This window comes from Panicum virgatum, chromosome 8K (assembly GCF_016808335.1).
Source record: "Panicum virgatum strain AP13 chromosome 8K, P.virgatum_v5, whole genome shotgun sequence".
Taxonomy (NCBI): Eukaryota; Viridiplantae; Streptophyta; class Magnoliopsida; order Poales; family Poaceae; genus Panicum; species Panicum virgatum.
In genome coordinates this window covers 18637397-18650331 of record NC_053143.1, presented here as the reverse complement: position 1 = coordinate 18650331, position 12935 = coordinate 18637397, and the positions used below count along the sequence as shown (strand labels likewise).

The 12935-nt window shown below is 46.6% G+C and overlaps 1 non-coding gene across 1 annotated transcript; it reads right to left on the bottom strand.

Moving 5' to 3' along the window:
• LOC120646560 lies at positions 1-109 on the bottom strand. Its single transcript, XR_005664464.1, has one exon. It is a non-coding gene; the product is annotated as a small nucleolar RNA R71 (small nucleolar RNA).
• Between the last annotated feature and the right edge of the window lie 12826 nt (positions 110-12935).

Here is a 12935-nt window from a genome sequence, read left to right as displayed (position 1 = left end):
ATGCCCTGCGCGAGAAGATATCAAGTTTCCAGCAGACGGGGATGGAATCCATCCCAGAAGCTTGAGAAAGGCTGCAGGAGTATATCCTGGCCTGTCCCCACCATGGCATGGACGAGTGGCTCGTCCTGGAATGCTTCTACAACGGGCTCACGACGACATCTAGAGCCAACATCGATGCCGCTGCTGGAGGAGTTTTCCTCGACCTGACCATAGCTAATGCCAAAGCATTGGTCGAGATGATGGTATCCAATCAGGGGTGCATCGATGAACGACTCCGACCCCATACAAAGGGCATGCATACCGTCAAGGAGACGGGTATGATTGCCACGAAGCTGGACCTCCTCATCAAGAAGATGGAGGAAGGGAGCAAGCAACAGACCCACTCTCCCGTCTATGCCATGGGTTCGCACTTGACGTGTGAAGTCTATGGCAATGATGGACATTCGGGGAATGACTGCCCCAAAACACGTGAAGACTGCACCTACCACAACAACAACGGGTATCGTCCACCACAAGGAGGCCAGGGGCGTGGAACCAGCCACGTCCACGATTCCAGGGAGGTAATACCTACAATCCTTTTTTCAATCCGAATTTTAATTCGAACCAACATCCCTTAAGAGAACTTGTTCTTGGCCAAGCTAAAATCAATGATAATATAAATAAAAAGCTTTTGGCCAATGATAAAACCCTGGAAAGTTTAAATGTAAAGCTTGAAACTTTGTCTTTCACACTTCAAAACTAGTTAAGTTTCAACAAAATGATCAAAACCCAACTTGTTCAAATTGCTGCTTCGTTACCTGCTGTTGAAAATGGGAAAATCCCGGGTCAACCCGAGACTTCTGTTGAAAATGTTAGCACGGTGTCCACCGGATGGGGTAACTCGTCCCGGATGCCACCACGCACTAACCATGCAGGTAGGTACAATCCCCCAAAGAACGACGTTTGGGATGGCATGGTGGAAGCAGTGCAAGAGGATCCAGGGGCCCCCATGATCAGCTGCTCGAACTACGTCAAACACTTCGAGCAATGTCTTTGCGATCTAGGGACAAGCGTGAACATAATGCCCAAGGTAATATATGAAGAACTCCAATATCCTGCTCTTTTTCCAAGAACTATGCTCGTACAGCTTGCAGATTCGACCATTCGATATCGCGAAGGTATAGCCGAACACATCTTTGTACAAGTACGAGATTCCTTCATCCTTGCCAATTTTGTGGTAATGGATATGGATGGAGACCTCGGAGTCGACCTCGTACTTGGGCGACCTTTCCTAAGGTCCGCTAGGGCAAGGATCGATGTCGGAAGGGGAGAAATCCGTTTCCGTATCGGAAAGGAGGACAAGTTTTTCAGGTTTAAATGCAGCGAAGAGTAGCGCTTCATGATACAACATGACAGCGAAGGGCAAGCACTCTGGGGTGCACCAGAACCCCAGCCAGAACACCTAAGAGGAAGAAGAAAGCAAAGAAGGTGTGGTAGAAGGTCGAGAGTTCGGCTTCGTCCAGTTCTCCAGGACAAGCCGACCAATGGTGAGTACGATGGAGAAAATTCATGCACGTCAGACTATAAACGGCGCGCCCTTACCAAAGATAAATTGGTATTTATCACATATTTACTTCGTTTCCCATTTTCAATTTCTTTCACCACTTTTGTTTTGTTCCCCACTGCATGTTTGAAATTTTCAAAATTATTTTCTGCATGCTAGAAATTTTTCTAGCACTTTTCCCCTTTTACAAAATAACAAAAAATATTTTCTGAGTTTCGAAATCCTTTGGAAAATAATTTGGACATCTTTTCGAGCAAACTTTTGGCCGTGCACCATATTTTCAAAGTTCATGACCGTTGAGGAAACACCTGGCCAAAGGGGGGCACCAGGGGGCCCACACTGGGGCTGGCCGACCCCACAGGTCGGCCGACCCAGGGCCAACGGCTCCTGGGCCCCACCTTCTCCAACGGCTCTGTGACCGTTGTGGCCGACCACCCATGGTGTGCACGCCAGCATTCTTCTTTAAATAGAGGCCGAGAGAGGGGTGTTGAGCTCCCATGCTCACTGTCTTCACTCTCACTCCCTCTCACACATTCTTGCTCGTGTTTTCATCGGATTTTGGCTCAAGTTTGATTGCAAGAAAACTCTCTCTCTCATTTTTTTGCTGCAAGATTGCCCACACACTTGGAGGAACAACTTTCGGGTAAGAGTTTCATTTGCATTTCACTAACGTAACCCGAATCGAGTTGTTCTTGTTCGTTCTTGTTGCAAGCATGAAGGGTGCAGGATGGAAGATAATCAGAGCTCTCAAGAGGATGACGAGGTTAGGCTCATCCCGTTCACGGGGTGAATCGAGCTCTTGTCATTCCGCCGAACCTACACCAACACCGACCATGATGGACTATGAGCAAGATGAACAAGAAGAACAATTTGAGGAGCAAGCTGCAGAACCACAAGCCGAGGGCATGGAAATAGATGAAGATGATGCACCATACCTCGACTTGCGTGATGACCACGAGCGTCAAGCCTGCGCCATGATCAAACATCGAAGCTTTGGTCACACCAGAGCCTTCGATCCAGAACTTCTTGAGAAAACAGGTATGGATGTTGACTTTGCTCGTGTTTGGCATGCGGTTGGATGGGATGACTTTGTGCCCATTGAGGAGAATGGTTCTCGTCTCCTCACCAACCAGTTTCTTTGCACTCTTCGGGAGGTGGACGACGGTGTTTCTTTCCGACTTTTTGGAGTTGAATGCTATTTTAATTGGAGAAATTTCAGCCACCTCCTTGGTTTTAGCGCGCGCTTGCCGGTTTCCCTTGCAAAAGCTTGCCGCGGTTTTGATCGACATGAGTTTTGGGGTTTGATTTCGGGTCAAGTTGTCCATGGAAAGTTAGCACCTCGGTGCAATGACATTCAAAATCCGACTCTTCGTTTGATGCACAAGTGGGTGGCTATTACTCTCTTTCTAAGATATGATCCACGACCAGTGTGGAATGATGAGTTGATGATATTATACGCCATGGTTAACAAAATCCGAATCTCCCCCGCAAGAGCAATGGTTAAGCAATGGCTTACAAATTTTAGGATGACGGGTCCTATTGAATGCACTTCTTTGGTTACCCGCATTTCATCAAACATGGAAATCTTAGATGGGAACCCCGTTCTCTTCATTGAGGAGCCTTGTGTTATGATCGATGAGGCGTACTTGGTCCAAGGCCACATACTCAAGAAAGGCCCAGATGACTCCTTGATTTTCTTTTCTTTCGGTTATGCAAATGAAATCTCATTGCCAAACGCGGGGTATCACTTGTATAACTACCATTCGCTAACCACTCCTCTTGTCCCACAAGAGGAGAGCCACAGGCAAAGTGTTTTTGGTCTTCCTGGCAGGGTTACAAGAAGTAGGGCCAGAAGGGAAGAATTTATGCAGCCACAACCTCAGCCTCAACCACAGCAATATGGGGCTGGAGGTTCGTCATGGCAGAGTGCCAGCTCCACCGAGTGGGCACGGCAGGCCCCAGGGCGCCGGTCCACCAGCTCCAGTTCCAGTGGATCCCTGATCTCCGCCAGGCGTTCAGCTTCGTCCAGAGGTTTCGCCACTCTAACTCAGCAGATGGGCGAGTTGAACATGCGTACCACCAACATTGACGAGTCGCTGGGCCAGCACATCGAGTCAACTCAGAACTGACAGCGATACACAAGTGAGAGGATCCATAGCTTGGAGTAGCAACATCAGCAGACCCAGGAGGAGTGGAGGGTTTACTACTGTTGGGCTGGGTTTAACCCCAACCAACAGCAGTGAGCCTGAAGCCTGTCGCACCTGATCACCTTCCATACGTGCGTTGGCGGGAAACCGACCTTCACTAGTATAAATTGGCCTCTCCGCCACACCCTCAACACACACACTCTCATTCCACCATTCCAAGAAGGCTCTCCTCTCTCTTGCTCTCTTAGCTCGGTAGTGGAGCTAGGCTAGTTCTTCTTTAGTGAGCAACTCATCCTCAGGGTTGTTGAGCAATCCTCGGATTCCGGTATGGCTTTGTATCCGACTTGTCAGACTTCTATTCATAATATATAGTTGTGCCATGGTAGCTTTACTATCTTGATAGTTTATCAATCCATGCTTAGTTCGTTCATGAGTTATGCTAACGTCTTGGTTAGGCCAGATGATTCGGGTACGGATAGGGGTTCGTTGTGCTTCCGGCTTGTTCTAGCATTTTACTTGTACATCCAAAGTGTGGGAGACCTGGGGACGCTCGGGTAGTAACCTCATGCACGAGCGTGGTGCTCGGGTATGCAGGATCCTAAGGATATGACTATGCTCCACAGTGTGACTGGGGTAGACGGCAGGTGGTGACAGCCCTGTCTGTCTGGCGTAATAGCTGTGTTGCGTTTAGTGTACTCCCCAATGTTCGGATTCAGTGTAGTAGTTCATGCAAAGTGGTAACAGGACTGGATGTACTCCGGTGCGGGACCTTCTCCCAGCTATCCCATTTTCCTGGCACCTATAGTCCTAACCTTGTCCTAACATGACCCCAGCTTTGGATAGAAGCACTAGGATACCTAACCTAGTCTAAGCTCCAGCTGACTTAACATAGGATAGATTAGTCCTTTCTTTTGACGTTTCTCTCTTTTATTCCTTCCTCTTGGAGTGTGGTTGTGTGCTGTGTCGCATTACCCTTGCTTATTCCTTTGCCTGGACTTACCCCTGCTAGAGTTCTGCCTATTGCTTGAGGCACAATGTCATGGTTAATGTTAAGTACAATACCTTTGCCACTGCCATACTTTGGGAACAAATAAATAACGATACCCTTACTCTCCGGGTGAAATGCTACAATGGTATATCCATGCGCTTGCTGTGACACCTCAGGTGTTAGCACCTTTAAATCCAATCAATGTACCTTAGTTAAAGTTAAAAGAAAAATTTGAGAAATTAATTCAAAGAGAAAGGATCAAATAAAAGACAAATCATACAAAAGAAATTAAAGGAAAAAGAAAAAAAAAAGAGTGAAAAGCTACTCAAAATTTAATTCAAAAATGTGCACAAAATTTTTGTTGGCTCATGAGAGGTGTTTCAATTGACATGTGCTCAATTGAACTTCAGCCAAAATCAAGTCAAAAACTGAATAAAACTAAAGCCCTTTTGTGCAAATATGCAAATGTGCCAATAGATCAAAATGTGATTTTCAAATGAAAATTTGCATAACACAAAAGTTGTAGATCTTGAAAAGTTATGCAAAAATGGTATTCAACACTTTTCCATTTGAGCCCTCCAATTAGGAGATAATTTTAGTTTACCGAGAGGTCCCTGGAAATTTCAGAAATCACAAAAGAGCCCCCATCTCCATCTCTCTCTCTCCCGGTGCTCTGTTTTCCCGCCGCCCGCCATACGCCGCCGGTGGACTTCGTCCACCGCGCGCCCGCGGCCAAATGGACCCGGGGAAACCGTTTAGCGCCACCTGGCCTGCCCCTTGGCGCCCTCCCACGCCCACACGCGTCCCAGGCCGCTCCTGAGCCGCCACGACGCCCCCAGCCATGCGCCGCGCCGCTGCCTCCTCCGCCCGCTCGCCGTCGACTCGCCCAGGCCGAATCGACCGCCCCCAGTCACTCCTTTCCTCCCCCAGGAGCTCCTTGGCCTATAAAGACCCCCAGAACCCCCGTAGTCGCGCCCCTTCTTCCCTTCTTCCTCCTCCCGCCGCTCCGCCATGGCCGCCGAGATCCAGCTCGCGCGGACCGGCTAGCCCAGCCCCACATTGCCCCCTCCGACCACCGCAACAGCTTCGCCACCTCCCAGTTATGCTCCACGCGCGCAGAATCAAACCCAAACCCCCTCCCGACGCCGTTCCCCTTTTTGCGCCGCCGCCGGCGAGCTCGGGCTCACCGCGGACCGGCCAGCTCCGGGGAAGACCGAGCCCGATAGCTACCCCAGAAGCATCCACGAGCTCACGCGGTGCTCGTGCGCGCCTTGTTCCCCTACCCCAAGCCCTCCTTCGCCTCCAGCGCCGGCGAACCGAACAACCGACCCGCCATCAACGCCGACGAGCTTGAACCTGTGCTCCAATCGCTCGAACGTCGACCAGGGTAGGTGTTCCTCGATCCTTTCTCCCCCACGCGCCTCCCCGTGGCAGCCCCGGTAAGCCCTGCACCGCAGAACACCACCGGCAAGATGCCACGGCGGAGAAGGCCGGCGAAGGACCCGGTTGTAATTTTTTTTTTCGTTCGAGGGTGTCTCTGCAAGTTTTACAGTGTATACCAGTGAACTTCTAAAATGCGAAACAAATCACAGAAAAATCAGAAAAATGCAAACTCAACTGATCTGGAATCCTTGTAATAAAATCTACAAATTTTGTAACATTCACATTTGCAGAAACTCAACCGAATTTAATCTAGGGAAAAGATTAAGAAAATCACCTTATGCATGTTCATGAAGTTCTGCTCATCAAATGACATTGATTTTTGGATATGTTATAACTAATGGGATGCTAAGATCACAGTAAAAAGATGACATCAAACCAAAACAGTTATCAGGTTAGAACAATCAAGATTCTCTAATCTGTTGTTAGCACTCTCGATTTAATTCTGGAAAATATGTACATGAACTTGCTCTGAAAATTTTACTACAGTCTTGTGCCACTGAATCCCTGTAAGTCTCTAAATTTCAAATTTATTAGAGTTCATTTGCTATATACCATGATTTATGCTTGTTTAATCAACTTAATTCCTCATATATAGTTGTTATGCTCGGAAAAATCCATATTTATTTCTGGAGTCTCTTTTTAGCTCTGTGTCCCTATATAAAAATTTTGAGCTGCAGTTACTGAGTTTGGCTTTGTCGAATAATCATGCTTAGCATCTTATGGTTAGGGTTACTATTTTTGTTCTGAGAAATCTACAATGTTTCTGATCCTTATTTTTGGGCATGATCTTGCTTAGAGTATGTTCTACCCTTGATAAAAAGTTCAGATGCAATGCTGGTCAAATACATCTTGAGAAAATTATGCAAACTCATGTTATGTTAACTGAATAACTAATTTAGTATAGTGAGTTAAATCTTGAAAAATTTTCTGGAGTATGTTTAACTCAGTACTAGTCTCTGGTAAAAATTTGAGAACCAAATCCTTAGTAAAACTTTCTGTAGATTTAATCTTTGTTAATGGCTTGCCATTTTTAATCTTTTTATCACCTCTGCTATATAAGTGTATAAAATCTGGAAAAATTTCAGTACTGAGTTTATGCTTTGAAGTTGCTTGCATAAAATTTGTAGCATCAGAATCCATGTGGAACATTCTGTACAAAAATATGAAGTAACTAGAGTAATCCATTTGCATGATTAGTTATAGTTTTTGCTTTATGGTTAAATGCTGAAATCTATACCATAATTACTTATTTTGAATCTGAGTTACTTTAGTGTTCATCACTAGCTCTTTAGTAGTTGTGATGTTAAGAAATAATGAAAGCATGTTATGTGTTGAAATTAAAAATGAAAACCCAAAACCCCACTCATTCATGAATAACCATAGTTATGCTTACTACTCTATAAACGATTGCCCATGCAATGAAATGTGAAATCGGCACTAAATTAACTTACGTGGACTACAACTTTATCGTGAAGGAAAGAAATTGTTATCCATGAATAACTCATAATCTTGCATTGCATATAGAAACGGTTAATCTCGCGGACGGAGACTACGAACTGGTGCCCGCGGACTCTCGTGCGGAGCAGGAGATTAATCTGAACTGTACTAACTTGTCTCAAGACCTGGGCCAAGCCCCCGAAGTTTTTCTGCCTGACAGTGCCCAAGAAGGCAAGCCCCGGAGCATAATCCCACTATTTTTCCGAATTACCATTCTGTTATCTATTTATTAATGTATGGTAATAGTTGGTTTTCTGCATATAAGTTCTCTAGGCGTTGATCGAAAACCCTAGATGCATGATCCATAGGAACCTATGTTTGATACCGGATCTTTTTATCGACTAGTTGCCATGCTAAATAGGCACGGTAGAAGTCGAGTGGTTCCCTGCCTCTCGCGAGCAATAGGAATTGTACTGACTTTATTTCCTGTTGAAATGTAAGGACAACGGGCGGGGTTGTGTAGTTGTGATACCCCGCTGGTATAGTCAAAAATGGCTAAGGTCGAGGTGTGTGGCTCATTTTGTTAAGCGTTTGAAAGTACTAGCCACATACCGAGAAATATGGTAATCGGTAAGCTTAAGTACCTGATTGGACCGGCGAGTGGAACGATCTCGCACCCTCCTGGTAGAAGTAGGGTTTATTTTATGTCGCGACGTACGGGTGCAGAGTGGTCGGACTCTGTAGTCGGGGAGGGTGTGCCGGATCCACGGACTGGAAAGAAAGGGGAAAAGTAGCGTGGGCGGGAGCGAAGTCAATCCCCATGCGTGTGGTCTAGGTTCCCCTGGCCAGGTTGAAATTCGATTCGGAATCGTCCGCCTCTCACGGCATGAGATTGCTTAATGATTTCGGTCACATAGAGTAACAAGTGGAACAGGTTGATGATAATACTGCTGGTTGATTAAATGGTTGCTCTACCATGTTTGAGTAGAGTTAGTTGCAAATTTAGAATGGTTGATTCCACTAGAATCTGGCTAAGTAAAACCTGAAAGTAAGGATCAACACTTAGCGGCATTTTTGGCAAACAAACCTCTCCAACCAAAAAGCTTGCATGTATAGTTATCGGACTATGATATATCCGGAGACGGGTCAGTCTTGCTGAGTATTAGTATACTCAGCCTTGCTTGTGGCACTGTTTTTCAGGTACTAACTTTGAAGATCTGTTTGCGAGTCTTACTTGGCCTTGCACTCTGCCTCCGGGTTGGTCTGTTGAGTGGGATGGCCCTTCAGCTGGTGCTAATCACCCTCCCGCTGAGTGACGCATCCGTACGGGCTTTACCGATGCGTCACGTTATTTCGTTAGTTATCTTTTAATGCTTCCGCTGAACTTTGAGACTTGAATAATTTGAGGAGTTGGAACTCCTTAGTACTTCACTAATCTGAACATGGTTTGTAATAAATTTTTCTTTCCGCTGCAATCACTCTGAGATGTATGAAATGGTTTGTGTTGTAATCTCTGGGCTCACCTTCGTGTGAGTGTTGTCTGCTGATCCTGGAATAGCGTGGCTTTTATCGAGGCTTCACTCGAGGAACTACCGGTGAGTGCCAAATTGGGTCAGAGTTGACTAGCAACGAAGATCAGTGCACCCGGGCCCAGTAGTTTTGGGTTGGTTCCGCCACAGCTGGCATCAGAGCTCTCAGACAGCCTACCAGAGATGACAGCCTCGGTTTTCAAAACAATAAATCAAAACTTGACTTCAAAACTGCTAAAGTTTTTGAAAGAGTTTAGGATCTCCAAGGACAAGTCTAGGACGTAAAGCCCTAGGGGATCTTATGGGTATAATCAGGTGGCTTATTTTGTATGGCTAACTTCCAGCACATTAATTTTCAGTATTTAAATTCCGCAATTTAAATTCTGCAACTACATCGTCGCTACGAAGGTATGCTTACTCAGTCAGCTGAGGGAGTCTGACCTTCCCGTCGGTGATGCGAGCCGAACGCTGAAGCTCAAGCAGTGGCCTACTTGAGCTGCTGCCCATATACCAACTTCGGTTGAGTATATGGGGAGTAATGGTTCGAAATTGGAATTCAATTCCCCGTCAAAGACGGTACTCAGTCAATACGTTGTTTCGATAACGTATGCTTAACGTTGTCCATACGGCGGTAATAGTATGGATGCCGATTCTATAGTAATCGGTAATGTATGGGGACGCTTTCGTGAGTGCTGGCACGAGAGGTTCATTTTATATGCTGTCAATCTTCTGCAGGTACGCTAACTCGAAATCGAATTATAGGCTATCTAGCTATATCGAGTAGCTATATAGTGAGAGACGTAATATGTATGCCACCAAAGTCATTGCGTATGACCAAGATTACTTGGCGATTTTTCCTTGGTGAGGACGTATAGGTTCTGCATTCATTCTCAAAAAGATTAGCAAATAAATCTCTGGGGAAATCGCAAGCAAATCAGTTAAAACACTATCCTAAGGAGCATCCAGAAAGTCTGCAACCTGGTTTCCAAGAATTTTAACCTTCTGATAAGTCACTCAAATCGACTTGGGGTAGTAAGACTAAACGATGTTTCCTAAGTTATCAAGCTGCTGTAAAAATTTGAAAATTTTTGAAGCCTTCTAGCATGGTATTTGTATTTTTGGATCAAACCTGTGTAAAACTGTTAACTCTGAACAGTCTATACAAACGAAATTTTTCGACCAGTATAAGTTGTTCAAACTAAAAATCGTTCAACATGAAAGTTGTAGACAACTAAGAGATGAGCTTACCATAAAAATTTGAAAAATTTTTGACGTCTGGGTTGAGAGTTATAGTCAAAATACACCCTCTCTGGACACTCAGTTTTCCTGGTTGACATCACTCTGAATACCTGAGCATATCACCCCCATGGGATCCGAATTGAGCTTAGTGATGACTAGGTGAATTGTTCCTTAATATCAGAGGGATCTTGTGTAAATTTTTGAGAATTTTTGAAGCAAGTTCTCTGCAGTTTTGGCCATTTCTTTCACTGTTCCAGAGTTAGTAGTTCTTGTTACCATCAGCTGATCTATCGGTCTTTTGTTGGGACAGATGGAAGAGCTGCTGGTCGTTGACGCGCAGGGGCACGTGCACTCCGCTTGCCTGCACTGGGACGGGTTTCCCCGCCGTCTTTGGGAGCTTTTGAGTGCAGCCGGTTACCTCCAGCCACCGGTTTACGATGGCCACGAGTTTGTTGAGGACGGAGTTCGTCGCTGCAGTGTGACGATGGTGATTCCGCAGCACCCGCTCAACGGGTGGGAGCCGATCGTGACTCAGATGGTCGGTCACTACCTGCTGGACACCTGGGAGCTTACCGCCATGAGGGCGATGACCACCTTTTGCTCTTCGCACCCTCTGGAGGTGGTTCTGACCGCGTTCGGGTTGTTCCCTGCACCTGACCCAGCAGACCCGCTTTGGCTCGACCGGATGGCACACGTGGACGTGGTCGCTACCCTTGACCCGGTCGGGGCACTTCGGACGACAGCGATGTGCTTGGACGGCCTTTACAGACTTCACACTTACCAGAGTTACGCCGTCGCTCAGTTGGTGGACCACGCTCAGGCCTTGCACCTGGCGGTCCAGCTGAGAGATGGGCAGCTTCAGGAGGCTAGTACCGAGCTCGAGAGCAGGGCTACTCTTATCGCCCAGCTCCATGGCCAGGTTCACGAGCTTCAGGACACTGTTTCGGATCGAGACGCTACGATCAACTTCCTGGAGGACCAGTTTCACGACCTGCAGCTTGAGATGGACGAGGCTCAGGGGCAGCTCCACGCGATACAGCACGCGCAGGATGCCCTTCACGCACCTCCCGACGAGATGCAGGTGGACGAGGAGGACGAGCCCCAGGAGATAGAGGGCGTTTCTGAGATGGACTCCGAGGACCAGGCGCCGCAGCCCGCACCGGTTGAGGTTCACACTCCCGCGGCGAGTGAGGCATCGGTCAACATGTAGACCGAGGCGCTGTTTCTTAGCTTTTGTAGACTCCTCTTAGTGTGGCCTATTTTTGGATCATGGCTACTAGGCTAACTTAGAGTTGAGTAACCCCCTTAGTACTGATGTTAGGAGTGACCAAGTAGAAATGAGAGAACGATGGATGTAATGAACCCCTAATGCTACTAGTGTTAATTATAAGTGATCTGCAAAAAAGCTGAAGGCAGCAGCTAGTTCGAATTTTTATCCTCTTTTCCTTTCGGATTTAGCTCCTGAGTTGAATACCAAAGTTGTTCCAAATTTCATCAGGAACCTACTCGCAAAATTTCAGCCCAAACGGATTGGTATTGCAGGAGATAATCGCAATTTACAGAAGCTCTGTTTTCTGTGAAGCAGAAAAACCAGAGGAGGAGTAATTGAATTTTTCGACTAACCTACTCTGGAAATCTGACTTTGTGATGACTACCAAAGTTGTAGATCATGAAATTATCTATCTCCTGTAAAAATTTCAAGTTTATATCATATACCGAACTCCAGTTATGAGCGTTTTCGTATCGCTGGTTTTGCTGCACAACCTTATTAAGCAATTTCCAGTATTTCCATGTCATTTTGAGATGTATATTCCATTTGAAATGAGGATAATGATGAGCCTAATGCAAAAGTACTCACATTTCAGATGGTTGGATCAACTCGAGGCACCCCTAGTGGTTTTGGAGCCGGAGGGAATGGCGATCCACCTCCACCTCCTCCACCAGTGGGTATTGCTGAGGTTCTTGCTGCCCAGACAGAGATTTTGCGGCAATTGGTTCAAGCTCAGCAACAACCGCGGGGTGGGCATCATGCTCATCACGCACAAGAGGCGAGCTACCAAGATTTCCTCAGCACTCAGCCTCCGCTGTTCAATAAAGCGGATGAGCCTCTGGACGCTGACGCTTGGATTCGCACGATCGAGTCCAAGTTTTCTCTATTGACTACTCCTTGTTCCGAAGCGAACAAAACTCGCTATGCCGCGCAGCAGCTTCGCGGATCAGCTCGTATGTGGTGGGATCATTACCACGGGATGCTACCGGCTGATCATGTGGTGAATTGGAATGAATTCAAACTGGCTTTTCGAGATCACCATATTCCAGCTGGACTTCTTGACCGTAAGCTCAACGAGTTCTTGGCCTTGACTCAGGGCACTCGTACGGTGGTGCAGTATGCCCAAGTATTCCATCAATTGTGTCAGTATGCTGGGCATCATGCCGATACCGACGCTAAGAAGCGTGAACGCTTCCGTCGAGGCCTTAGCACCAAGTTACAAGAAAGGCTAAATCTTGTCCGTGCGGACTCATTCAATGAATTGGTGAATATGGCTATATCTCAGGAGGATCTAATTTCTGCACACCGCGCTGAAAAGAAGCGCAAGGCACCTGCTGGA